We start from the raw sequence: 26,979 nt of genomic DNA on the forward strand, positions 1-26,979 counted from the left end.
GAATCCTTTGCAAACCTCAAAATGTGGCTAAAAAAAAAAGTTTTCATCACATTTTGGTGACACAGAGTGTTCTGGAATCTGAGAGGAGCCACAAATTTCCTTCCACCCAGCGTTCCCCCAAGTCTTCCGATAAAAATGAGACCTCACTTGTGTGGGTAGGCCTAGCGCCAGCGACCGGAAATGCCCCAAAACACAACGTGGACACATCCCATTTTTTGACAGAAAACAGAGGTGTTTTTTGCACAGTGCATACCTTTATATTTTGGCCTCTAGCTCGGCCAGCACCTAGGGAAACCTATCAAACCTGTACATTTTTGAAAACTAGAGACCTAGGGGAATCCAAGATGGGGTGACTTGTGGGGCTCTGACCAGGTTCTGTTACCCCGAATCCTTTGCAAACCTCAAAATGTGGCTAAAAAAACAAGTTTTCATCACATTTTGGTGACACAGAGAGTTCTGGAATCTGAGAGGAGCCACAAATTTCCTTCCACCCAGCGTTCCCCCAAGTCTCCCAATAAAAATGAGACCTCACTTGTGTGGGTAGGCCTAGCGCCCGCGACAGGAAATGCCCCAAGACACAACGTGGACACATCCCATTTTTTGACAGAAAACAGAGGTGTTTTTTGCAAAGTGCCTACCTGTAGATTTTGGCCTCTAGCTCAGCCAGCACCTAGGCAAACCTACCGAACCTGTGCATTTTTGAAAACTAGAGACCTAGGGGAATCCAAGATGGGGTGACTTGTGGGGCTCTGACCAGGTTCTGTTGCCCAGAATCCTTTGCAAACCTCAAAATTTGGCTAAAAAAACACGTTTTGATCACATTTCGGTGACAGAGAGTTCTGGAATCTGAGAGGAGCCACAAATTTCCTTCCACCCAGCGTTCCCCCAAGTCTCCCGATAAAAATTATACCTCACTTGTGTGGGTAGACCTAGCGCCCGTGACAGGAAATGCCCCAAAACACAACGTGGACACATCCCATTTTTTGACAGAAAACAGAGGCGTTTTTTGCAAAGTGCCTATCTGTAGATTTTGGCCTCTCGCTCAGACGGCACCGAGGGAAACCTACCAAATCTGTGCATTTTTGAAAACTAGAGACCTTGGGGAATCCAAGATGGGGTGACTTGTGGGGCTCTGACAGGTTCTGTTACCCAGAATCCTTTGCAAACCTCAAAATGTGGCTAAAAAAACACATTTTCCTCACATTTTGGTGACAGAAAGTTCTGGAATCTGAGAGGAGCCACATATTTTCTTCCACCCAGCGTTCCCCTAAGTCTTCCAATAAAAATGATACCTCACTTGTGTGGGTAGGCCTAGCGCCCCGCGACCGGAAATGCCCCAAAACACAACGTGAACACATCCCATTTTTTGACAGAAAACAGAGGTGTTTTTTGCAAAGTGCCTACCTTTAGATTTTGGCCTCTAGCCCAGCCAGCACCTAGGGAAACCTATCAAACCTGTGCATTTTTTAAAACTAGAGACCTAGGGGAATCCAAGATGCGGTGACTTGTGGGGCTCTGACCAGGTTCTGTTACCCAGAATCCTTTGCAAACCTCAAAATGTGGCTAAAAAAACAAGTTTTCATCACATTTTGGGACACAGAGAGTTCTGGAATCTGAGAGGAGCCACAAATTTCCTTCCACCCAGCGTTCCCCCAAGTCTCCCAATAAAAATCAGACCTCACTTGTGTGGGTAGACCTAGCGCCCGCGACCGGAAATGCCCCAAAACACAACGTGGACACATCCCATTTTTTGACAGAAAACAGAGGTGTTTTTTGCAAAGTGCCTACCTGTAGATTTTGGCCCCTAGCTCAGCCTGCACCTAGGGAAACCTACCAAACCTATGCAATTTTGAAAACTAGAGACCTAGTGGAATCCAAGTTGGGGTGACTTGTTGGGCTCTGACCAGGTTCCGTTACCCAGAATCCTTTGCAAACCTCAAAATTTGGCTTAAAAAACACATTTGCCTCACATTTTGGTGAAAGAGAGTTCTGGAATCTGAGAGGAGCCACAAATTTCCTTCCACCCAGCGTTCCCCCAAGTCTCCCAAGAAAAATGAGACCTCACTTGTGTGGGTAGGCCTAGCGCCCGCAACAGGAAATGCCCCAAAACACAACGTGGACACATCCCAATTTTTTTACAGAAAACAGAGGTGTTTTTTGCAAAGTGCCTACCTGTAGATTTTGGCCTCTAGCTCAGCCTGCACCAAGGCAAACCTACCAAACCTGTGCAATTTTGAAAACTAGAGACCTAGGGGAATCCAAGATGGGTTGACTTGTGGGACTCTGACCAGGTTCTTTTACCCAGAATCCTGTGCAAACCTCAAAATCTGGCTAAAAAAACAAATTTTCCTCACATTTCGGTGACAGAGAGTTCTGGAATCTGGGAGGAGCCACAAATTTCCTTCCACCCAGCGTTCCCCCAAGTCTCCTGATAAAAATGATACCTCATTTGTGTGGGTAGTCCTAGCGCCCGCGACAGGAAATGCCCCAAAACACAACGTGGACACATCCCATTTTTTTTACAGAAAACAGAGGTGTTTTTGCAACGTGCCTACCTGTAGATTTTGGCCTCTAGCTCAGCCTGCACCTAGGCAAACCTACCAAACCTGTGCAACTTTGAAAACTAGAGACCTAGGGGAATCCAAGATGGGGTGACTTGTGGGGCTCTGACCAGATTCTGTTACCCAGAATCCTTTGCAAACCTCAAAATGTGGCTAAAAAACCAAACTTTCCTCAAATTTTGGTGACAGAAAGTTCTGGAATCTGAGAGGAGCCACATATTTCCTTCCACCCAGCGTTCCCTAGAGTCTTCCGATAAAAATGATACCTCACTTCTGTGGGTAGGCCTAGCGCCCGCAACCGGAAATGCCCCAAAACACAAAGTGGACACATCCCATTTTTTGACAGAAAAAAGAGGTGTTTTTTGCAAAGTGCCTACCTTTAGATTTTGGCCTCTAGCTCAGCCAGCAACAAGGGAAACCCATCAAACCTGTGTATTTTTGAAAACTAGAGACCTAGGGGAATCCAAGATGGGTTGACTTGTGGGACTCTGACCAGGTTCTTTTACCCAGAATCCTTTGCAAACCTCAAAATGTGGCTAAAAAAACACATTTTCCTCACATTTTGGTGACAGAAAGTTCTGGAATCTGAGAGGAGCCACACATTTCCTTCCACCCAGCGTTCCCCCAAGTCTCCCAATAAAAATGAGACCTCACTTGTGTGGGTAGGCCTAGTGCCCGCAACAGGAAATGCCCCAAAACACAATGTGGACACATCCCATTTTTTGACAGAAAACAGAGGTGTTTTTTCCAAAGTGCCTACCTGTAGATTTTGGCCTCTAGCTCAGCCGGCACCTAGGGAAACTTACCAAACCTGTGCAATTTTGAAAACTAGAGACCTAAGGGAATCCAAGATGGGGTGACTTGTGGGGCTCTGACCAGATTCTGTTACCCAGAATCCTGTGCAAACCTCAAAATCTGGCTAAAAAAAAAAAAATTCCTCACATTTCGGTGACAGAGAGTTCTGGAATCTGGGAGGAGCCACACATTTCCTTCCACCCAGCGTTCCCCCAAGTCTCCTGATAAAAATGATACCTCATTTGTGTGGGTAGTCCTAGCGCCCGCGACAGGAAATGCCCCAAAACACAACGTGGACACATCCCATTTTTTTTTACAGAAAACAAAGGTGTTTTTTGCAAAGTGCCTACCTTTAGATTTTGGCCTCTAGCTCAGCCAGCAACTAGGGAAACCTATCAAACCTGTGTATTTTTGAAAACTAGAGACCTAGGGGAATCCAAGATGGGTTGACTTGTGGGACTCTGACCAGGTTCTTTTACCCAGAATCCTTTGCAAACCTCAAAATTTGGCTAAAAAAAACACATTTTCCTCAAAGTTTGGTGACAGAAAGTTCTGGAATCTGAGAGGAGCCACACATTTCCTTCCACCCAGCGTTCCCCCAAGTCTCCCAATAAAAATGAGACCTCACTTGTGTGGGTAGGCCTAGTGCCCACAACAGGAAATGCCCCAAAACACAACGTGAACACATCCCATTTTTTGACAGAAAACAGAGGTGTTTTTTCCAAAGTGCCTACCTGTAGATTTTGGCCTCTAGCTCAGCCGGCACCTAGGGAAACTTACCAAACCTGTGCAATTTTGAAAACTAGAGACCTAAGGGAATCCAAGATGGGGTGACTTGTGGGGCTCTGACCAGATTCTGTTACCCAGAATCCTGTGCAAACCTCAAAATCTGGCTAAAAAAACAAATTTTCCTCACATTTCGGTGACAGAGAGTTCTGGAATCTGGGAGGAGCCACACATTTCCTTCCACCGAGCGTTCCCCCAAGTCTCCTGATAAAAATGATACCTCATTTGTGTGGGTAGTCCTAGCGCCCGCGACAGGAAATGCCCCAAAACACAACGTGGACACATCCCATTTTTTTTATAGAAAACAGAGGTGTTTTTTGCAAAGTGCCTACCTGTAGATTTTGGCCTCTAGCTCAGCCTGCACCTAGGCAAACCTACCAAACCTGTGCAATTTTGAAAACTAGAGACCGAGTGGAATCCAAGATGGGGTGACTTGTGGGGCTCTGACCAGGTTCTGTTACCCAGAATCCTTTGCAAACCTCAAAATTTGGCTAAAAAAACACGTTATCCTCACATTTCGGTGAAAGAGTGTTCTGGAATCTGAGAGGAGACACAAATTTCCTTCCACTCAGCGTTCCCCCAAGTCTACCAATAAAAATGATACCTCACTTGTGTGGGTAGGCCTAGCGCCAGCAACAGGAAATGCCCCAAAACACAACGTGGACACATCCCTTTTTTTGACAGAAATCAGAGATGTTTTTTACAAAGTGCCTACCTGTAGATTTTGGCCTCTAGCTCAGCCGGCTCCTAGGGAAACTTACCAAAGCTGTATATTTTTGAAAACTAGAGACCTAGGGGAATCCAAGATGGGGTGACTTGTGGGGCTCTGACCAGGTTCTGTTACCCTGAATCCTTTGCAAACCTCAAAATGTGGCTAATAAAACAAGTTTTCATCACATTTTGGTGACACAGAGAGTTCTGGAATCTGAGAGGAGCCACAAATTTCCTTCCACCCAGCGTTCCCCCAAGTCTCCCAATAAAAATGAGACCTCACTTGTGTGGGTAGGCCTAGCGCCCGCGACCAGAAATGCCCCAAAACACAACGTGGACACATCCCATTTTTTTACAGAAAACAGAGGTGTTTTTTGCAAAGTGCCTACCTGTAGATTTTGGCCTCTAGCTCAGCCAGCACCTAGGCAAACCTACATAACCGTTACATTTTTGAAAACTAGAGACCTAGGGGAATCCAAGATGGGGTGACTTGTGGGGCTATGACCAGATTCTGTTACCCAGAATCCTTTGCAAACCTCAAAATGTGGCTAAAAAAACAAGTTTTCATCACATTTTGGTGACACAGAGTGTTCTGGAATCTGAGAGGAGCCACAAATTTCCTTCCACCCAGCGTTCCCCCAAGTCTTCCGATAAAAATGAGACCTCACTTGTGTGGGTAGGCCTAGCGCCAGCGACCGGAAATGCCCCAAAACACAACATGGACACATCCCATTTTTTGACAGAAAACAGAGGTGTTTTTTGCACAGTGCATACCTTTATATTTTGGCCACTAGCTCGGCCAGCACCTAGGGAAACCTATCAAACCTGTACATTTTTTAAAACTAGAGACCTAGGGGAATCCAAGATGGGGTGACTTGTGGGGCTCTGACCAGGTTCTGTTACCCCGAATCCTTTGCAAACCTCAAAATGTGGCTAAAAAAACAAGTTTTCATCACATTTTGGTGACACAGAGAGTTCTGGAATCTGAGAGGAGCCACAAATTTCCTTCCACCCAGCGTTCCCCCAAGTCTCCCGATAAAAATTATACCTCACTTGTGTTGGTAGACCTAGCGCCCGTGACAGGAAATGCCCCAAAACACAACGTGGACACATCCCATTTTTTGACAGAAAACAGAGGCGTTTTTTGCAAAGTGCCTATCTGTAGATTTTGGCCTCTCGCTCAGACGGCACCGAGGGAAACCTACCAAATCTGTGCATTTTTGAAAACTAGAGACCTTGGGGAATCCAAGATGGGGTGACTTGTGGGGCTCTGATAGGTTCTGTTACCCAGAATCCTTTGCAAACCTCAAAATGTGGCTAAAAAAACACATTTTCCTCACATTTTGGTGACAGAAAGTTCTGGAATCTGAGAGGAGCCACATATTTTCTTCCACCCAGCGTTCCCCTAAGTCTTCCGATAAAAATGATACCTCACTTGTGTGGGTAGGCCTAGCGCCCCGCGACCGGAAATGCCCCAAAACACAACGTGAACACATCCCATTTTTTGACAGAAAACAGAGGTGTTTTTTGCAAAGTGCCTACCTTTAGATTTTGGCCTCTAGCCCAGCCAGCACCTAGGGAAACCTATCAAACCTGTGCATTTTTTAAAACTAGAGACCTAGGGGAATCCAAGATGCGGTGACTTGTGGGGCTCTGACCAGGTTCTGTTACCCAGAATCCTTTGCAAACCTCAAAATGTGGCTAAAAAAACAAGTTTTCATCACATTTTGGGACACAGAGAGTTCTGGAATCTGAGAGGAGCCACAAATTTCCTTCCACCCAGCGTTCCCCCAAGTCTCCCAATAAAAATCAGACCTCACTTGTGTGGGTAGACCTAGCGCCCGCGACCGGAAATGCCCCAAAACACAACGTGGACACATCCCATTTTTTGACAGAAAACAGAGGTGTTTTTTGCAAAGTGCCTACCTGTAGATTTTGGCCCCTAGCTCAGCCTGCACCTAGGGAAACCTACCAAACCTATGCAATTTTGAAAACTAGAGACCTAGTGGAATCCAAGATGGGGTGACTTGTTGGGCTCTGACCAGGTTCCGTTACCCAGAATCCTTTGCAAACCTCAAAATTTGGCTTAAAAAACACGTTTGCCTCACATTTTGGTGAAAGAGAGTTCTGGAATCTGAGAGGAGCCACAAATTTCCTTCCACCCAGCGTTCCCCCAAGTCTCCCAAGAAAAATTAGACCTCACTTGTGTGGGTAGGCCTAGCGCCCGCAACAGGAAATGCCCCAAAACACAACGTGGACACATCCCAATGTTTTTACAGAAAACAGAGGTGTTTTTTGCAAAGTGCCTACCTGTAGATTTTGGCCTCTAGCTCAGCCTGCACCAAGGCAAACCTACCAAACCTGTGCAATTTTGAAAACTAGAGACCTAGGGGAATCCAAGATGGGTTGACTTGTGGGACTCTGACCAGGTTCTTTTACCCAGAATCCTGTGCAAACCTCAAAATCTGGCTAAAAAAACAAATTTTCCTCACATTTCGGTGACAGAGAGTTCTGGAATCTGGGAGGAGCCACAAATTTCCTTCCACCCAGCGTTCCCCCAAGTCTCCTGATAAAAATGATACCTCATTTGTGTGGGTAGTCCTAGCGCCCGCGAAAGGAAATGCCCCAAAACACAACGTGGACACATCCCATTTTTTTTACAGAAAACAGAGGTGTTTTTGCAACGTGCCTACCTGTAGATTTTGGCCTCTAGCTCAGCCTGCACCTAGGCAAACCTACCAAACCTGTGCAATTTTGAAAACTAGAGACCTAGGGGAATCCAAGATGGGGTGACTTGTGGGGCTCTGACCAGATTCTGTTACCCAGAATCCTTTGCAAACCTCAAAATGTGGCTAAAAAAACAAACTTTCCTCACATTTTGGTGACAGAAAGTTCTGGAATCTGAGAGGAGCCACATATTTCCTTCCACCCAGCGTTCCCTAGAGTCTTCCGATAAAAATGATACCTCACTTCTGTGGGTAGGCCTAGCGCCCGCAACCGGAAATGCCCCAAAACACAACGTGGACACATCCCATTTTTTGACAGAAAAAAGAGGTGTTTTTTGCAAAGTGCCTACCTTTAGATTTTGGCCTCTAGCTCAGCCAGCAACTAGGGAAACCTATCAAACCTGTGTATTTTTGAAAACTAGAGACCTAGGGGAATCCAAGATGGGTTGACTTGTGGGACTCTGACCAGGTTCTTTTACCCTGAATCCTGTGCAAACCTCAAAATCTGGCTAAAAAAACTAATTTTCCTCACATTTCGGTGACAGAGAGTTCTGGAATCTGGGAGGAGCAACAAATTTCCTTCCACCCAGTGTTCCCCCAAGTCTCCTGATAAAAATGATACCTCATTTGTGTGGGTAGTCCTAGCACCCGCGACAGGAAATGCCCCAAAACACAACGTGGACACATCCCATTTTTTTTACAGAAAACAGAGGTGTTTTTTTGCAAAGTGCCTACCTGTAGATTTTGGCCTCTAGCTCAGCCTGCACCTAGGCAAACCTACCAAACCTGTGCAATTTTGAAAACTAGAGACCGAGTGGAATCCAAGATGGGGTGACTTGTGGGGCTCTGACCAGGTTCTGTTACCCAGAATCCTTTGCAAACCTCAAAATTTGGCTAAAAAAACACGTTATCCTCACATTTCGGTGAAAGAGTGTTCTGGAATCTGAGAGGAGACACAAATTTCCTTCCACTCAGCGTTCCCCCAAGTCTACCAATAAAAATGATACCTCACTTGTGTGGGTAGGCCTAGCGCCCGCAACAGGAAATGCCCCAAAACACAACGTGGACACATCCCTTTTTTTGACAGAAATCAGAGATGTTTTTTACAAAGTGCCTACCTGTAGATTTTGGCCTCTAGCTCAGCCGGCTCCTAGGGAAACTTACCAAAGCTGTATATTTTTTAAAACTAGAGACCGAGGGGAATTCAAGATGGGGTGACTTGTGGGGCTCTGACCAGGTTCTGTTACCCTGAATCCTTTGCAAACCTCAAAATGTGGCTAATAAAACAAGTTTTCATCACATTTTGGTGACACAGAGAGTTCTGGAATCTGAGAGGAGCCACAAATTTCCTTCCACCCAGCGTTCCCCCAAGTCTCCCAATAAAAATGAGACCTCACTTGTGTGGGTAGGCCTAGCGCCCGCGACCAGAAATGCCCCAAAACACAACGTGGACACATCCCATTTTTTTACAGAAAACAGAGGTGTTTTTTGCAAAGTGCCTACCTTTAGAATTTGGCCTCTAGCTCAGCCAGCACCTAGGGAAACCCATCAAACCTGTGCATTTATGAAAACTAGAGACCTAGGGGAATCCAAGATGGGGTGACTTGTGGGGCTCTGACCAGGTTCTCTTACCCAGAATCCTTTGCAAACCTCAAAATTTGGCTAAAAAAAACACGTTTTCCTCACATTTTGGTGACAGAAAGTTCTTGAATCTGAGAGGAGCCACAAATTTCCTTCCACCCAGCGTTCCCCCAAGTCTCCCAATAAAAATGAGACCTCACTTGTGTGGGTAGGCCTAGCGCCCGCGACCGGAAATGCCCCAAAACACAACATGGACACATCCCATTTTTTGACAGAAAACAGAGGTGTTTTTTGCAAAGTGCCTACCTGTAGATTTTGGCCTCTAGCTCAGCCAGCACCTAGGCAAACCCACCAAACCTGTGCAATTTTGAAAACTAGAGACCTAGGGGAATCCAAGATGGGGTGACTTGTGGGGCTCTGACCAGATTCTGTTACCCAGAATCCTTTGCAAACCTCAAAATGTGGCTAAAAAATCAAACATTCCTCACATTTTGGTGACAGAAAGTTATGGAATCTGAGAGGAGCCACATATTTCCTTCCACCCAGCATTCCCCCAAGTCTTCCGATAAAAATGATACCTCACTTGTGTTGGTAGGCCTAGCGCCCGCAACCGGAAATGCCCCAAAACACAACGTGGACACATCCCATTTTTTGACAGAAAACAGAGGTGTTTTTTGCAAAGTGCCTACCTTTAGATTTTGGCCTCTAGCTCAGCCAGCACCTAGGGAAACCCATAAACCCGTGCATTTATGAAAACTAGAGACCTAGGGGAATCCAAGATGGGGTGACTTGTGGTGCTCTGACCAGGTTCTCTTACCCAGAATCCTTTGCAAACCTCAAAATTTGGCTAAAAAAAACATGTTTTCCTCACATTTTGGTGACAGAAATTTCTGGAATCTGAGAGGAGCCACAAATTTCCTTCCACCCAGCGTTCCCCCAAGTCTCCCAATAAAAATGAGACCTCACTTGTGTGGGTAGGCCTAGCGCCCGCGACAGGAAATGCCCCAAAACACAACATGGACACATCCCATTTTTTGACAGAAAGCTGAGGTGTTTTTTGCAAAGTGCCTACCTGTAGATTTTGGCCTCTATCTCAGCCGGCACCTAGGCAAACCTACCAAACCTGTACATTTTTGAAAACTAGAGACCTAGGGGAATCCAAGATGGGGTGACTTGTGGGGCTCTGACCAGATTCTGTTACCCAGAATCCTTTGCAAACCTCAAAATGTGGCTAAAAAAACAAGTTTTCATCACATTTTGGTGACACAGAGTGTTCTGGAATCTGAGAGGAGCCACAAATTTCCTTCCACCCAGCGTTCCCCCAAGTCTTCCGATAAAAATGAGACATCACTTGTGTGGGTAGGCCTAGCACCAGCGACCGGAAATGCCCCAAAACACAAAGTGGACACATCCCATTTTTTGACAGAAAACAGAGGTGTTTTTTGCACAGTGCATACCTTTATATTTTGGCCTCTAGCTCAGCCAGCACCTAGGGAAACCTACCAAACCTGTGCATTTTTTAAAACTATAGACCTAGGGGAATCCAAGATGGGTGACATGTGGGGCTCTGACCAGGTTCTGTTACCCAGAATCCTTTGCAAACCTCAAAATGTGGCTAAAAAAACATGTTTTGATCACATTTCGGGGACAGAGAGTTCTGGAATCTGAGAGGAGCCACAAATTTCCTTCCACCCAGCGTTCCCCCAAGTCTCCCGATAAAAATTATACCTCACTTGTGTGGGTAGACCTAGCGCCCTTGACAGGAAATGCCCAAAAACACAACTTGGACACATCCCATTTTTTGACAGAAAACAGAGGTGTTTTTTGCAAAGTGCCTACCTGTAGATTTTGGCCTCTAGCTCAGCCAGCACCTAGGGAAACCTATCAAACCTGTACATTTTTGAAAACTAGAGACCTAGGGGAATCCAAGATGGGGTGACTTGTGGGGCTCTGACCAGGTTCTGTTACCCCGAATCCTTTGCAAACCTCAAAATGTGGCTTAAAAAACAAGTTTTCATCACATTTTGGTGACACAGAGAGTTCTGGAATCTGAGAGGAGCCACAAATTTCCTTCCACCCAGCTTTCCCCCAAGTCTCCCAAGAAAAATGAGATCTCACTTGTGTGGGTAGGCCTAGAGCCCGCGACAGGAAATGCCCCAAAACACAACGTGGACACATCCCATTTTTTGACAGAAAATAGAGGCGTTTTTTTCAAAATGCCTACCTGCAGATTTTGGCCTCTACCTCAGCCAGCACCTAGGCAAACCTACCAAACCTGTGCGTTTTGGAAAACTAGAGACCTAGGGGAATCCAAGATGGGGTGACTTGGTGGGCTCTGACCAGGTTCTGTTACTCAGAATCCTTTGCAAATCTCAAAATTTGGCTAAAAAAACACGTTTTGATCACATTTCGGTGACAGAGAGTTCTGGAATCTGAGAGGAGCCACAAATTTCCTTCCACCCAGCGTTCCCCCAAGTCTCCCGATAAAAATTATACCTCACTTGTGTGGGTAGACCTAGCGCCCGTGACAGGAAATGCCCCAAAACACAACGTGGACACATCCCATTTTTTGACAGAAAGCAGAGGTGTTTATTGCAAAGTGCCTACCTGTAGATTTTGGCCTCTAGCTCAGCCGGCACCTAGGCAAACCTACCAAACCTGTACATTTTTGACAACTAGAGACCTAGGGGAATTCAAGATGGGGTGACTTGTGGGGCTCTGACCAGGTTCTGTTACCCCGAATCCTTTGCAAACCTCAAAATGTGGCTAAAAAAACAAGTTTTCATCACATTTTGGTGACACAGAGAGTTCTGGAATCTGAGAGGAGCCACAAATTTCCTTCCACCCAGCGTTCCCCCAAGTCTCCCAATAAAAATGAGACCTCACTTGTGTGGGTAGGCCTAGCGCCCCTGACCGGAAATGCCCCAAAACACAACGTGGACACATCCCATTTTTTGACAGAAAACAGAGGTGTTTTTTGCAAAGTGCCTACCTTTAGATTTTGGCCTCTAGCTCAGCCAGCACCTAGGGAAACCCATCAAACCTGTGCATTTATGAAAACTAGAGACCTAGGGGAATCCAAGATGGGGTGACTTGTGGGGCTCTGACCAGGTTCTCTTACCCAGAATCCTTTGCAAACCTCAAAATTTGGCTAAAAAAAACACGTTTTCCTCACATTTTGGTGACAGAAAGTTCTGGAATCTGAGAGGAGCCACAAATTTCCTTCCACCCAGCGTTCATCCAAGTCTCCCAATAAAAATGAGACCTCACTTGTGTGGGTAGGCCTAGCGCCCGCGACAGGAAATGCCCCAAAACACAACATGGACACATCCCATTTTTTGACAGAAAGCAGAGGTGTTTTTTGCAAAGTGCCTACCTGCAGATTTTGGCCTCTAGCTCAGCCAGCACCTAGGCAAACCTACATAACCGTTACATTTTTGAAAACTAGAGACCTAGGGGAATCCAAGATGGGGTGACTTGTGGGGCTATGACCAGATTCTGTTACCCAGAATCCTTTGCAAACCTCAAAATGTGGCTAAAAAAACAAGTTTTCATCACAATTTGGGGACACAGAGTGTTCTGGAATCTGAGAGGAGCCACAAATTTCCTTCCACCCAGCGTTCCCCCAAGTCTTCCGATAAAAATGAGACCTCAATTGTGTGGGTAGGCCTAGCGCCAGCGACCGGAAATGCCCCAAAACACAACGTGGACACATCCCATTTTTTGACAGAAAACAGAGGTGTTTTTTGCACAGTGCATACCTTTATATTTTGGCCTCTAGCTCGGCCAGCACCTAGGGAAACCTATCAAACCTGTACATTTTTGAAAACTAGAGACCTAGGGGAATCCAAGATGGGGTGACTTGTGGGGCTCTGACCAGGTTCTGTTACCCCGAATCCTTTGCAAACCTCAAAATGTGGCTAAAAAAACAAGTTTTCATCACATTTTGGTGACACAGAGAGTTCTGGAATCTGAGAGGAGCCACAAATTTCCTTCCACCCACCGTTCCCCCAAGTCTCCCAATAAAAATGAGACCTCACTTGTGTGGGTAGGCCTAGCGCCCGCGACAGGAAATGCCCCAAAACACAACGTGGACACATCCCATTTTTTGACAGAAAACAGAGGTGTTTTTTGCAAACTGCCTACCTGTAGATTTTGGCCTCTAGCTCAGCCAGCACCTAGGCAAACCTACCAAACCTGTGCATTTTTGAAAACTAGAGACCTAGGGGAATCCAAGATGGGGTGACTTGTGGGGCTCTGACCAGGTTCTTTTACCCAGAATCCTTTGCAAACCTCAACATTTGGCTAAAAAAACACGTTTTGATCACATTTCGGTGACAGAGAGTTCTGGAATCTGAGAGGAGCCACAAATTTCCTTCCACCCAGCGTTCCCCCAAGTCTCCCAATAAAAATTATACCTCACTTGTGTGGGTAGACCTAGCGCCCGTGACAGGAAATGCCCCAAAACACAACGTGGACACATCCCATTTTTTGACAGAAAACAGAGGCGTTTTTTGCAAAGTGACTATCTGTAGATTTTGGCCTCTCGCTCAGATGGCACTTAGGCAAACCTACCAAATCTGTGCATTTTTGAAAACTAGAGACCTAGGGGAATCCAAGATGGGGTGACTTGTGGAGCTCTGACAGGTTCTGTTACCCAGAATCCTTTGCAAACCTCAAAATGTGGCTAAAAAAACACATTTTCCTCACATTTTGGTGACAGAAAGTTCTGGAATCTGAGAGGAGCCACATATTTCCTTCCACCCAGCGTTCCCCTAAGTGTTCCGATAAAAATGATACCTCACTTGTGGGGGTAGGCCTAGCGCCCCGCGACCTGAAATGCCCCAAAACACAACGTGAACACATCCCATTTTTTGACAGAAAACAGAGGTGTTTTTTGCAAAGTGCCTACCTTTAGATTTTGGACTCTAGCTCAGCCAGCACCTAGGGAAACCTATCAAACCTGTGCATTTTTGAAAACTAGAGACCTAGGGGAATCCAAGATGGGGTGACTTGTGGGGCTCTGACCAGGTTCTGTTACCCAGAATCCTTTGCAAACCTCAAAATGTGGCTAAAAAAACAAGTTTTCATCACATTTTGGGACACAGAGAGTTCTGGAATCTGAGAGGAGCCACAAATTTCCTTCCACCCAGCGTTCCCCCAAGTCTCCCAATAAAAATGAGACCTCACTTGTGTGGGTAGACCTAGCGCCCGCGACCGGAAATGCCCCAAAACACAACGTGGACACATCCCATTTTTTGACAGAAAACAGAGGTGTTTTTTGCAAAGTGCCTACCTGTAGATTTTGGCCTCTAGCTCAGCCTGCACCTAGGCAAACCTACCAAACCTATGCAATTTTGAAAACTAGAGACCTAGTGGAATCCAAGATGGGGTGACTTGTTGGGCTCTGACCAGGTTCTGTTACCCAGAATCCTTTGCAAACCTCAAAATTTGGCTTAAAAAACACGTTTTCCTCACATTTTGGTGAAAGAGAGTACTGGAATCTGAGAGGAGCCACAAATTTCCTTCCACCCAGCGTTCCCCCAAGTCTCCCAGGAAAAATGAGACCTCACTTGTGTGGGTAGGCCTAGCGCCCGCAACAGGAAATGCCCCAAAACACAACGTGGACACATCCCAATTTTTTTACAGAAAACAGAGGTGTTTTTTGCAAAGTGCCTACCTGTAGATTTTGGCCTCTAGCTCAGCCTGCACCAAGGCAAACCTACCAAACCTGTGCAATTTTGAAAACTAGAGACCTAGGGGAATCCAAGATGGGGTGACTTGTTGGGCTCTGACCAGGTTCTGTTACCCAGAATCCTTTGCAAACCTCAAAATGTGGCTAAAAAAACACGTTTTCCTCACATTTTGGTGAAAGAGAGTTCTGGAATCTGAGAGGAGCCACAAATTTCCTTCCACCCAGCGTTCCCCCAAGTCTCCCAAGAAAAATAAGACCTCACTTGTGTGGGTAGGCCTAGCGCCGGCAACCGGAAATGCCCCAAAACACAACGTGGACACATCCCATTTTTTGACAGAAAACAGAGGTGTTTTTTGCAAAGTGCCTACCTTTAGATTTTGGCCTCTAGCTCAGCCAGCACCTAGGGAAACCTATCAAACCTCTGTATTTTTGAAAACTAGAGACCTAGGGGAATCCAAGATGGGTTGACTTGTGGGACTCTGACCAGGTTCTGTTACCCAGAATCCTTTGCAAACCTCAAAAATTGGCTAATAAAACCACGTTTTCCTCACATTTTGGTGACAGAAAGTTCTGGAATCTGAGAGGAGCCACAAATTTCCTTCCACCCAGCGTTCCCCCAAGTCTCCCAATAAAAATGAGACCTCACTTGTGTGGGTAGGCCTAGTGCCCGCAACAGGAAATGCCCCAAAACACAACGTGGACACATCCCATTTTTTGACAGAAAACAGAGGTGTTTTTTACAAAGTGCCTACCTGTAGATTTTGGCCTCTAGCTCAGCCGGCACCTAGGGAAACTTACCAAACCTGTGCAATTTTGAAAACTAGAGACCTAAGGGAATCCAAGATGGGGTGACTTGTGGGGCTGTGACCAAATTCTGTTACCCAGAATCCTGTGCAAACCTCAAAATCTGGCTAAAAAAACAAATTTTCCTCACATTTCGGTGACAGAGAGTTCTGGAATCTGGGAGGAGCCACAAATTTCCTTCCACCCAGCGTTCCCCCAAGTCTCCTGATAAAAATGATACCTCATTTGTGTGGGTAGGCCTAGCGCCCGTGACAGGAAATGCCCCAAAACACAACGCGGACACATCCCATTTTTTTTTACAGAAAACAGAGGTGTTTTTTGCAAAGTGCCTACCTGTAGATTTTGGCCTCTAGCTCAGCCTGCACCTAGGCAAACCTACCAAACCTGTGCAATTTTGAAAACTAGAGACCGAGTGGAATCCAAGATGGGGTGACTTGTGGGGCTCTGACCAAGTTCTGTTACCCAGAATCCTTTGCAAACCTCAAAATTTGGCTAAAAAAACACGTTTTCCTCACATTTCGGTGAAAGAGTGTTCTGGAATCTGAGAGGAGACACAAATTTCCTTCCACTCAGCGTTCCCCCAAGTCTCCCAATAAAAATGAGACCTCACTTGTGTGGGTAGGCCTAGCGCCCGCGACCAGAAATGCCCCAAAACACAACGTGGACACATCCCATTTTTTGACAGAAAACAGAGGTGTTTTTTGCAAAGTGCCTACCTTTAGATTTTGGCCTCTAGCTCAGCCATCACCTAGGGAAACCCATCAAACCTGTGCATTTATGAAAACTAGAGACCTAGGGGAATCCAAGATGGGGTGACTTGTGGGGCTCTGACCAGGTTCTCTTACCCAGAATCCTTTGCAAACCTCAAAATTTGGCAAAAAAAAACACGTTTTCCTCACATTTTGGTGACAGAAAGTTCTGGAATCTGAGAGGAGCCACAAATTTCCTTCCACCCAGCGTTCCCCCAAGTCTCCCAATAAAAATGAGACCTCACTTGTGTGGGTAGGCCTAGCGCCCGCGACCAGAAATGCCCCAAAACACAACGTGGACACATCCCATTTTTTTTTACAGAAAACAGAGGTGTTTTTTGCAAAGTGCCTACCTGTAGATTTTGGCCTCTAGCTCAGCCTGCACCTAGGCAAACCTACCAAACCTATGCAATTTTGAAAACTAGAGACCGAGTGGAATCCAAGATGGGGTGACTTGTGGGGCTCTGACCAGGTTCTGTTACCCAGAATCCTTTGCAAACCTCAAAATTTGGCTAAAAAAACACGTTTTCCTCACATTTCGGTGAAAGAGTGTTCTGGAATCTGAGAGGAGACACAAATTTCCTTCCACTCAGCGTTCCCCCAAGTCTCCCAATAAAAATGATACCTCACTTGTGTGGGTAGGCCTAGCGCCCGCACAGGAAATGCCCCAAAACACAACGTGGACACATCCCATTTTTTGACAGAAAACAGAGGTGTTTTTTACAAAGTGCCTACCTGTAGATTTTGGCCTCTAGCTCAGCCGGCACCTAGGCAAACCTACCAAACCTGTACATTTTTGAAAACTAGAGACCTAGGGGAATCCAAGATGGGGTGACTTGTGGGGCTTTGACAAGATTCTGTTACCCAGAATCCTTTGCAAACCTCAAAATGTGGCTAGAAAAACAAGTTTTCATCACATTTTGGTGACACAGAGTGTTCTGGAATCTGAGAGGAGCCACAAATTTCCTTCCACCCAGCGTTCCCCCAAGTCTTCCGATAAAAATGAGACATCACTTGTGTGGGTAGGCCTAGCGCCAGTGACCGGAAATGCCCCAAAACACAACGTGAACACATCCCATTTTTTGACAGAAAACAGAGGTGTTTTTTGCACAGTGCCTACCTGTAGATTTTGGCCTCTAGCTCAGCCAGCACCTAGGGAAACCTACCAAACCTGTGCATTTTTGAAAACTAGAGACCTAGGGGAATCCAAGATGGGGTGACTTGTGGGGCTCTGACCAGGTTCTGTTACCCAGAATCCTTTGCAAACCTCAAAGTTTGGCTAAAAAAACAAGTTTTCATCACATTTTGGTGACACAGAGAGTTCTGGAATCTGAGAGGAGCCACAAATTTCCTTCCACCCAGCGTTCCCCCAAGTCTCCCAATAAAAATGAGACCTCACTTGTGTGGGTAGGCCTAGCGCCCGCGACCGGAAATGCCCCAAAATACAACGTGGACACATCCCATTTTTTAACAGAAAACAGAGGTGTTTTTTGCAAAGTGCCTACCTGTAGATTTTGGCCTCTAGCTCAGCCTGCACCTAGGCAAACCATACCAAACCTGTGCAATTTTGAAAACTAGAGACCTAGTGGAATCCAAGATGGGGTGACTTGTTGGGCTCTGACCAGGTTCTGTTACCCAGAATCCTTTGCAAACCTCAAAATTTGGCTAAAAAAACACGTTTTCCTCACATTTTGGTGAAAGAGAGTTCTGGAATCTGAGAGGAGCCTCAAATTTCCTTCCACCCAGCGTTCCCCCAAGTCTCCCAAGAAAAATGAGACCTCACTTGTGTGGGTAGGCCTAGCGCCCGCAACAGGAAATGCCCCAAAACACAACGTGGACACATCCCATTTTTTTTTACAGAAAACAGAGGTGTTTTTTGCAAAGTGCCTACCTGTAGATTTTGGCCTCTAGCTCAGCCTGCACCAAGGCAAACCTACCAAACCTGTGCAATTTTGAAAACTAGAGACCTAGGGGAATCCAAGATGGGGTGACTTGTGGGGCTCTGACCAGATTCTGTTACCCAGAATCCTTTGCAAACCTCAAAATGTAGCTAAAAAAACAAACATTCCTCACATTTTGGTGACAGAAAGTTCTGGAATCTGGGAGGAGCCACATATTTCCTTCCACCCAGCGTTCCCTCAAGTCTTCCGATAAAAATTATACCTCACTTGTGTGGGTAGGCCTAGCGCCCGCAACCGGAAATGCCCCAAAACACAACGTGGACACATCCCATTTTTTGACAGAAAACAGAGGTGTTTTTTGCAAAGTGCCTACCTTTCGATTTTGGCCTCTATCTCAGCCAGCACCTAGGGAAACCTATCAAACCTGTGTATTTTTGAAAACTAGAGACCTAGGGGAATCCAAGATGGGTTGACTTGTGGGACTCTGACCAGGTTCTGTTACCCAGAATCCTTTGCAAACCTAAAAAATTGGCTAATAAAACCACGTTTTCCTCACATTTTGGTGACAGAAAGTTCTGGAATCTGAGAGGAGCCACAAATTTCCTTCCACCCAGCGTTCCCCCAAGTCTCCCAATAAAAATGAGACCTCACTTGTGTGGGTAGGCCTAGTGCCCGCAACAGGAAATGCCCCAAAACACAACGTGGACACATCCCATTTTTTGACAGAAAACAGAGGTGTTTTTTACAAAGTGCCTACCTGTAGATTTTGGCCTCTAGCTCAGCCGGCACCTAGGGAAACTTACCAAACCTGTGCAATTTTGAAAACTAGAGACCTAAGGGAATCCAAGATGGGGTGACTTGTGGGGCTGTGACCAGGTTCTGTTACCCAGAATCCTGTGCAAACCTCAAAATCTGGCTAAAAAAACAAATTTTCCTCACATTTCGGTGACAGAGAGTTCTGGAATCTGGGAGGAGCCACAAATTTCCTTCCACCCAGCGTTCCCCCAAGTCTCCTGATAAAAATGATACCTCATTTGTGTGGGTAGGCCTAGCGCCCGTGACAGGAAATGCCCCAAAACACAACGTGGACACATCCCATTTTTTTTTACAGAAAACAGAGGTGTTTTTTGCAAAGTGCCTACCTGTAGATTTTGGCCTCTAGCTCAGCCTGCACCTAGGCAAACCTACCAAACCTGTGCAATTTTGAAAACTAGAGACCGAGTGGAATCCAAGATGGGGTGACTTGTGGGGCTCTGACCAGGTTCTGTTACCCAGAATCCTTTGCAAACCTCAAAATTTGGCTAAAAAAACACGTTTTCCTCACATTACGGTGAAAGAGTGTTCTGGAATCTGAGAGGAGACACAAATTTCCTTCCACTCAGCGTTCCCCCAAGTCTCCCAATAAAAATGATACCTCACTTGTGTGGGTAGGCCTAGCGCCGCACAGGAAATGCCCCAAAACACAACGTGGACACATCCCATTTTTTGACAGAAAACAGAGGTGTTTTTTGCAAAGTGCCTACCTTTAGATTTTGGCCTCTAGCTCAGCCAGCACCTAGGGAAACCCATCAAACCTGTGGATTTATGAAAACTAGAGACCTAGGGGAATCCAAGATGGGGTGACTTGTGGGGCTCTGACCAGGTTCTCTTACCCAGAATCCTTTGCAAACCTCAAAATGTAGCTAAAAAAACAAACATTCCTCACATTTTGGTGACAGAAAGTTCTGGAATCTGGGAGGAGCCACATATTTCCTTCCACCCAGCGTTCCCTCAAGTCTTCCGATAAAAATTATACCTCACTTGTGTGGGTAGGCCTAGCGCCCGCAACCGGAAATGCCCCAAAACACAACGTGGACACATCCCATTTTTTGACAGAAAACAGAGGTGTTTTTTGCAAAGTGCCTACCTTTCGATTTTGGCCTCTATCTCAGCCAGCACCTAGGGAAACCTATCAAACCTGTGTATTTTTGAAAACTAGAGACCTAGGGGAATCCAAGATGGGTTGACTTGTGGGACTCTGACCAGGTTCTGTTACCCAGAATCCTTTGCAAACCTCAAAAATTGGATAATAAAACCACGTTTTCCTCACATTTTGGTGACAGAAAGTTCTGGAATCTCAGAGGAGCCACAAATTTCCTTCCACCCAGCGTTCCCCCAAGTCTCCCAATAAAAATGAGACCTCACTTGTGTGGGTAGGCCTAGTGCCCGCAACAGGAAATGCCCCAAAACACAACGTGGACACATCCCATTTTTTGACAGAAAACAGAGGTGTTTTTTACAAAGTGCCTACCTGTAGATTTTGGCCTCTAGCTCAGCCGGCACCTAGGGAAACTTACCAAACCTGTGCAATTTTGAAAACTAGAGACCTAAGGGAATCCAAGATGGGGTGACTTGTGGGGCTGTGACCAGGTTCTGTTACCCAGAATCCTGTGCAAACCTCAAAATCTGGCTAAAAAAACAAATTTTCCTCACATTTCGGTGACAGAGAGTTCTGGAATCTGGGAGGAGCCACAAATTTCCTTCCACCCAGCGTTCCCCCAAGTCTCCTGATAAAAATGATACCTCATTTGTGTGGGTAGGCCTAGCGCCCGTGACAGGAAATGCCCCAAAACACAACGTGGACACATCCCATTTTTTTTTACAGAAAACAGAGGTGTTTTTTGCAAAGTGCCTACCTGTAGATTTTGGCCTCTAGCTCAGCCTGCACCTAGGCAAACCTACCAAACCTGTGCAATTTTGAAAACTAGAGACCGAGTGGAATCCAAGATGGGGTGACTTGTGGGGCTCTGACCAGGTTCTGTTACCCAGAATCCTTTGCAAACCTCAAAATTTGGCTAAAAAAACACGTTTTCCTCACATTTCGGTGAAAGAGTGTTCTGGAATCTGAGAGGAGACACAAATTTCCTTCCACTCAGCGTTCCCCCAAGTCTCCCAATAAAAATGATACCTCACTTGTGTGGGTAGGCCTAGCGCCGCACAGGAAATGCCCCAAAACACAACGTGGACACATCCCATTTTTTGACAGAAAACAGAGGTGTTTTTTGCAAAGTGCCTACCTTTAGATTTTGGCCTCTAGCTCAGCCAGCACCTAGGGAAACCCATCAAACCTGTGGATTTATGAAAACTAGAGACCTAGGGGAATCCAAGATGGGGTGACTTGTGGGGCTCTGACCAGGTTCTCTTACCCAGAATCCTTTGCAAACCTCAAAATTTGGCCAAAAAAAACACGTTTTCCTCACATTTTGGTGACAGAAAGTTCTGGAATCTGAGAGGAGCCACAAATTTCCTTCCACCCAGCGTTCCCCCAAGTCTCCCAATAAAAATGAGACCTCAGTTGTGTAGGTAGGCCTAGCGCCCGCAACAGGAACTGCCCCAAAACACAACATGGACACATCCCATTTTTTGACAGAAAGCAGAGGTGTTTTTTGCAAAGTGCCTACCTGTAGATTTTGGCCTCTAGCTCAGCCGGCACCTAGGCAAACCTACCAAAGCTGTACATTTTTGAAAACTAGAGACCTAGGGGAATCCAAGATGGGGTGACTTGTGGGGCTTTGACCAGATTCTGTTACCCAGAATCCTTTGCAAACCTCAAAATGTGGCTAAAAAAACAAGTTTTCATCACATTTTGGTGACACAGAGTGTTCTGGAATCTGAGAGGAGCCACAAATTTCCTTCCACCCAGCGTTCCCCCAAGTCTTCCGATAAAAATGAGGCATCACTTGTGTGGGTAGGCCTAGCGCCAGTGACCGGAAATGCCCTAAAACACAACGTGGACACATCCAATTTTTTGACAGAAAACAGAGGTGTTTTTTGCACAGTGCCTACCTGTAGATTTTGGCCTCTAGCTCAGCCAGCACCTAGGGAAACCTACCAAACCTGTGCATTTTTGAAAACTAGAGACCTAGGGGAATCCAAGATGGGGTGACTTGTGGGGCTCTAACCAGGTTCTGTTAACCAGAATCCTTTCCAAACCTCAAAATTTGGCTAAAAAAACATGTTTTGATCACATTTCGGTGACAGAGAGTTCTGGAATCTGAGAGGAGCCACAAATTTCCTTCCACCCAGCGTTCCCCCAAGTCTCCCAATAAAAATGGACCTCACTTGTGTGGGTAGGCCTAGCGCCCGCGACCGGAAATGCCCCAAAACACAACGTGAACACATCCCATTTTTTGACAGAAAACAGAGGTGTTTTTTGCAAAGTGCCTACCTTTAGATTTTGGCCTCTAGCTCAGCCTGCATCTAGGCAAACCTACCAAACCTGTGCAATTTTGAAAACTAGAGACCTAGTGGAATCCAAGATGGGGTGACTTGTTGGGCTCTGACCAGGTTCTGTTACCCAGAATCCTTTGCAAACCTCAAAATTTGGCTAAAAAAACACGTTTTCCTCACATTTTGGTGAAAGAGAGTTCTGGAATCTGAGAGGAGCCACAAATTTCCTTCCACCCAGCGTTCCCCCAAGTCTCCCAAGAAAAATAAGACCTCACTTGTGTGGGTAGGCCTAGCGCCCGCGACCGGAAAAGCCCCAAAACACAACGTGAACACATCCCATTTTTTGACAGAAAACAGAGGTGTTTTTTGCAAAGTGCCTACCTTTAGATTTTGGCCTCTAGCTCAGCCAGCTCCTAGGGAAACCTATCAAACCTGTGCATTTTTGAAAACTAGAGACCTAGGGGAATCCAAGATGGGGTGACTTGTGGGGCTCTGACCAGGTTCTGTTACCCAGAATCCTTTGCAAACCTCAAAATTTGGCTAAAAAAACAAGTTTTCATCACATTTTGGTGACACAGAGAGTTCTGGAATCTGAGAGGAGCCACAAATTTCCTTCCACCCAGCGTTCCCCCAAGTCTCCCAATAAAAATGAGACCTCACTTGTGTGGGTAGGCCTAGCGCCCGCGACCGGAAATGCCCCAAAATACAACGTGGACACATCCCATTTTTTAACAGAAAACAGAGGTGTTTTTTGCAAAGTGCCTACCTGTAGATTTTGGCCTCTAGCTCAGCCTGCACCTAGGCAAACCTACCAAACCTGTGCAATTTTGAAAACTAGAGACCTAGTGGAATCCAAGATGGGGTGACTTGTTGGGCTCTGACCAGGTTCTGTTACCCAGAATCCTTTGCAAACCTCAAAATTTGGCTAAAAAAACAAGTTTTCCTCACATTTTGGTGAAAGAGAGTTCTGGAATCTGAGAGGAGCCACAAATTTCCTTCCACCCAGCGTTCCCCCAAGTCTCCCAAGAAAAATGAGACCTCACTTGTGTGGGTAGGCCTAGCGCCGGCAACAGGAAATGCCCCAAAACACAACGTGGACACATCCCATTTTTTTTACAGAAAACAGAGGTGTTTTTTGCAAAGTGCCTACCTGTAGATTTTGGCCTCTAGCTCAGCCAGCACCTAGGGAAACCCATCAAACCTGTGCATTTATGAAAACTAGAGACCTAGGGGAATCCAAGATGGGGAGACTTGTGGGGCTCTGACCAGGTTCTCTTACCCAGAATCCTTTGCAAACCTCAAAATTTGGCAAAAAAAAACACGTTTTCCTCACATTTTGGTGACAGAAAGTTCTGGAATCTGAGAGGAGCCACAAATTTCCTTCCACCCAGCGTTCCCCCAAGTCTCCCAATAAAAATGAGACCTCACTTGTGTGGGTAGGCCTAGCGCCCGCAACCAGAAATGCCCCAAAACACAACGTGAACACATCCCATTTTTTGACAGAAAACAGAGGTGTTTTTTGCAAAGTGCCTACCTTTAGATTTTGGCCTCTAGCTCAGCCAGCACCTAGGGAAACCCATCAAACCTGTGCATTTATGAAAACTAGAGACCTAGGGGAATCCAAGATGGGGTGACTTGTGGGGCTCTGACCAGGTTCTCTTACCCAGAATCCTTTGCAAACCTCAAAATTTGGCAAAAAAAAACACGTTTTCCTCACATTTTGGTGACAGAAAGTTCTGGAATCTGAGAGGAGCCACAAATTTCCTTCCACCCAGCGTTCCCCCAAGTCTCCCAATAAAAATGAGACCTCACTTGTGTGGGTAGGCCTAGCGCCCGCAACAGGAAATGCCCCAAAACACAACATGGACACATCCCATTTTTTGACAGAAAGCAGAGGTGTTTTTTGCAAAGTGCCTACCTGTAGATTTTGGCCTCTAGCTCAGCCGGCACCTAGGCAAACCTACCAAACCTGTACATTTTTGAAAAATAGAGACCTAGGGGAATCCAAGATGGGGTGACTTGTGGGGCTTTGACCAGATTCTGTTACCCAGAATCCTTTGCAAACCTCAAAAAGGGGCTAAAAAAACAAGTTTTCATCACATTTTGGTGACACAGAGTGTTCTGGAATCTGAGAGGAGCCACAAATTTCCTTCCACCCAGCGTTCCCCCAAGTCTTCCGATAAAAATGAGACATCACTTGTGTGGGTAGGCCTAGCGCCAGTGACCGGAAATGCCCTAAAACACAACGTGGACACATCCCATTTTTTGACAGAAAACAGAGGTGTTTTTTGCACAGTGCCTACCTGTAGATTTTGGCCTCTAGCTCAGCCAGCACCTAGGGAAACCTACCAAACCTGTGCAATTTTGAAAACTAGAGACCTAGGGGAATCCAAGATGGGGTGACTTGTGGGGCTCTGACCAGGTTCTGTTACCCAGAATCCTTTGCAAACCTCACAATTTGGCTAAAAAAACATGTTTTGATCACATTTCGGTGACAGAGAGTTCTGGAATCTGAGAGGAGCCACAAATTTCCTTCCACCCAGCGTTCCCCCAAGTCTCCCAATAAAAATGAGACCTCACTTGTGTGGGTAGGCCTAGCGCCCGCGACCGGAAATGCCCCAAAATACAACGTGGACACATCCCATTTTTTAACAGAAAACAGAGGTGTTTTTTGCAAAGTGCCTACCTGTAGATTTTGGCCTCTAGCTCAGCCTGCATCTAGGCAAACCTACCAAACCTGTGCAATTTTGAAAACTAGAGACCTAGTGGAATCCAAGATGGGGTGACTTGTTGGGCTCTGACCAGGTTCTGTTACCCAGAATCCTTTGCAAACCTCAAAATTTGGCTAAAAAAACACGTTTTCCTCACATTTTGGTGAAAGAGAGTTCTGGAATCTGAGAGGAGCCACAAATTTCCTTCCACCCAGCGTTCCCCCAAGTCTCCCAAGAAAAATAAGACCTCACTTGTGTGGGTAGGCCTAGCGCCGGCAACAGGAAATGCCCCAAAACACAACGTGGACACATCCCATTTTTTTTACAGAAAACAGAGGTGTTTTTTGCAAAGTGCCTACCTGTAGATTTTGGCCTCTAGCTCAGCCTGCACCAAGGCAAACCTACCAAACCTGTGCAATTTTGAAAACTAGAGACCTAGGGGAATCCAAGATGGGGTGACTTGTGGGGCTCTGACCAGATTCTGTTACCCAGAATCCTTTGCAAACCTCAAAATGTGGGTAAAAAAACAAACTTTCCTCACATTATGGTGACAGAAAGTTCTGGAATCTGGGAGGAGCCACATATTTCCTTCCACCCAGCGTTCCCCCAAGTCTTCCGATAAAAATGATACCTCACTTGTGTGGGTAGGCCTAGCGCCCGCAACCGGAAATGCCCCAAAACACAACGTGGACACATCCCATTTTTTGACAGAAAACAGAGGTGTTTTTTGCAAAGTGCCTACATTTAGATTTTGGCCTCTAGCTCAGCCAGCACCTAGGGAAACCTATCAAACCTCTGTATTTTTGAAAACTAGAGACCTAGGGGAATCCAAGATGGGTTGACTTGTGGGACTCTGACCAGGTTCTGTTACCCAGAATCCTTTGCAAACCTCAAAAATTGGCTAATAAAACCACGTTTTCCTCACATTTTGGTGACAGAAAGTTCTGGAATCTGAGAGGAGCCACAAATTTCCTTCCACCCAGCGTTCCCCCAAGTCTCCCAATAAAAATGAGACCTCACTTGTGTGGGTAGGCCTAGTGCCCGCAACAGGAAATGCCCCAAAACACAACGTGGACACATCCCATTTTTTGACAGAAAACAGAGGTGTTTTTTACAAAGTGCCTACCTGTAGATTTTGGCCTCTAGCTCAGCCGGCACCTAGGGAAACTTACCAAACCTGTGCAATTTTGAAAACTAGAGACCTAAGGGAATCCAAGATGGGGTGACTTGTGGGGCTGTGACCAAATTCTGTTACCCAGAATCCTGTGCAAACCTCAAAATCTGGCTAAAAAAACAAATTTTCCTCACATTTCGGTGACAGAGAGTTCTGGAATCTGGGAGGAGCCACAAATTTCCTTCCACCCAGCGTTCCCCCAAGTCTCCTGATAAAAATGATACCTCATTTGTGTGGGTAGGCCTAGCGCCCGTGACAGGAAATGCCCCAAAACACAACGTGGACACATCCCATTTTTTTTTACAGAAAACAGAGGTGTTTTTTGCAAAGTGCCTACCTGTAGATTTTGGCCTCTAGCTCAGCCTGCACCTAGGCAAACCTACCAAACCTGTGCAATTTTGAAAACTAGAGACCGAGTGGAATCCAAGATGGGGTGACTTGTGGGGCTCTGACCAGGTTCTGTTACCCAGAATCCTTTGCAAACCTCAAAATTTGGCTAAAAAAACACGTTTTCCTCACATTTCGGTGAAAGAGTGTTCTGGAATCTGAGAGGAGACACAAATTTCCTTCCACTCA

The sequence above is a fragment of the Pleurodeles waltl genome, chromosome 2_2 (assembly GCF_031143425.1).
Source record: "Pleurodeles waltl isolate 20211129_DDA chromosome 2_2, aPleWal1.hap1.20221129, whole genome shotgun sequence".
Lineage (NCBI taxonomy): Eukaryota > Metazoa > Chordata > Amphibia > Caudata > Salamandridae > Pleurodeles > Pleurodeles waltl.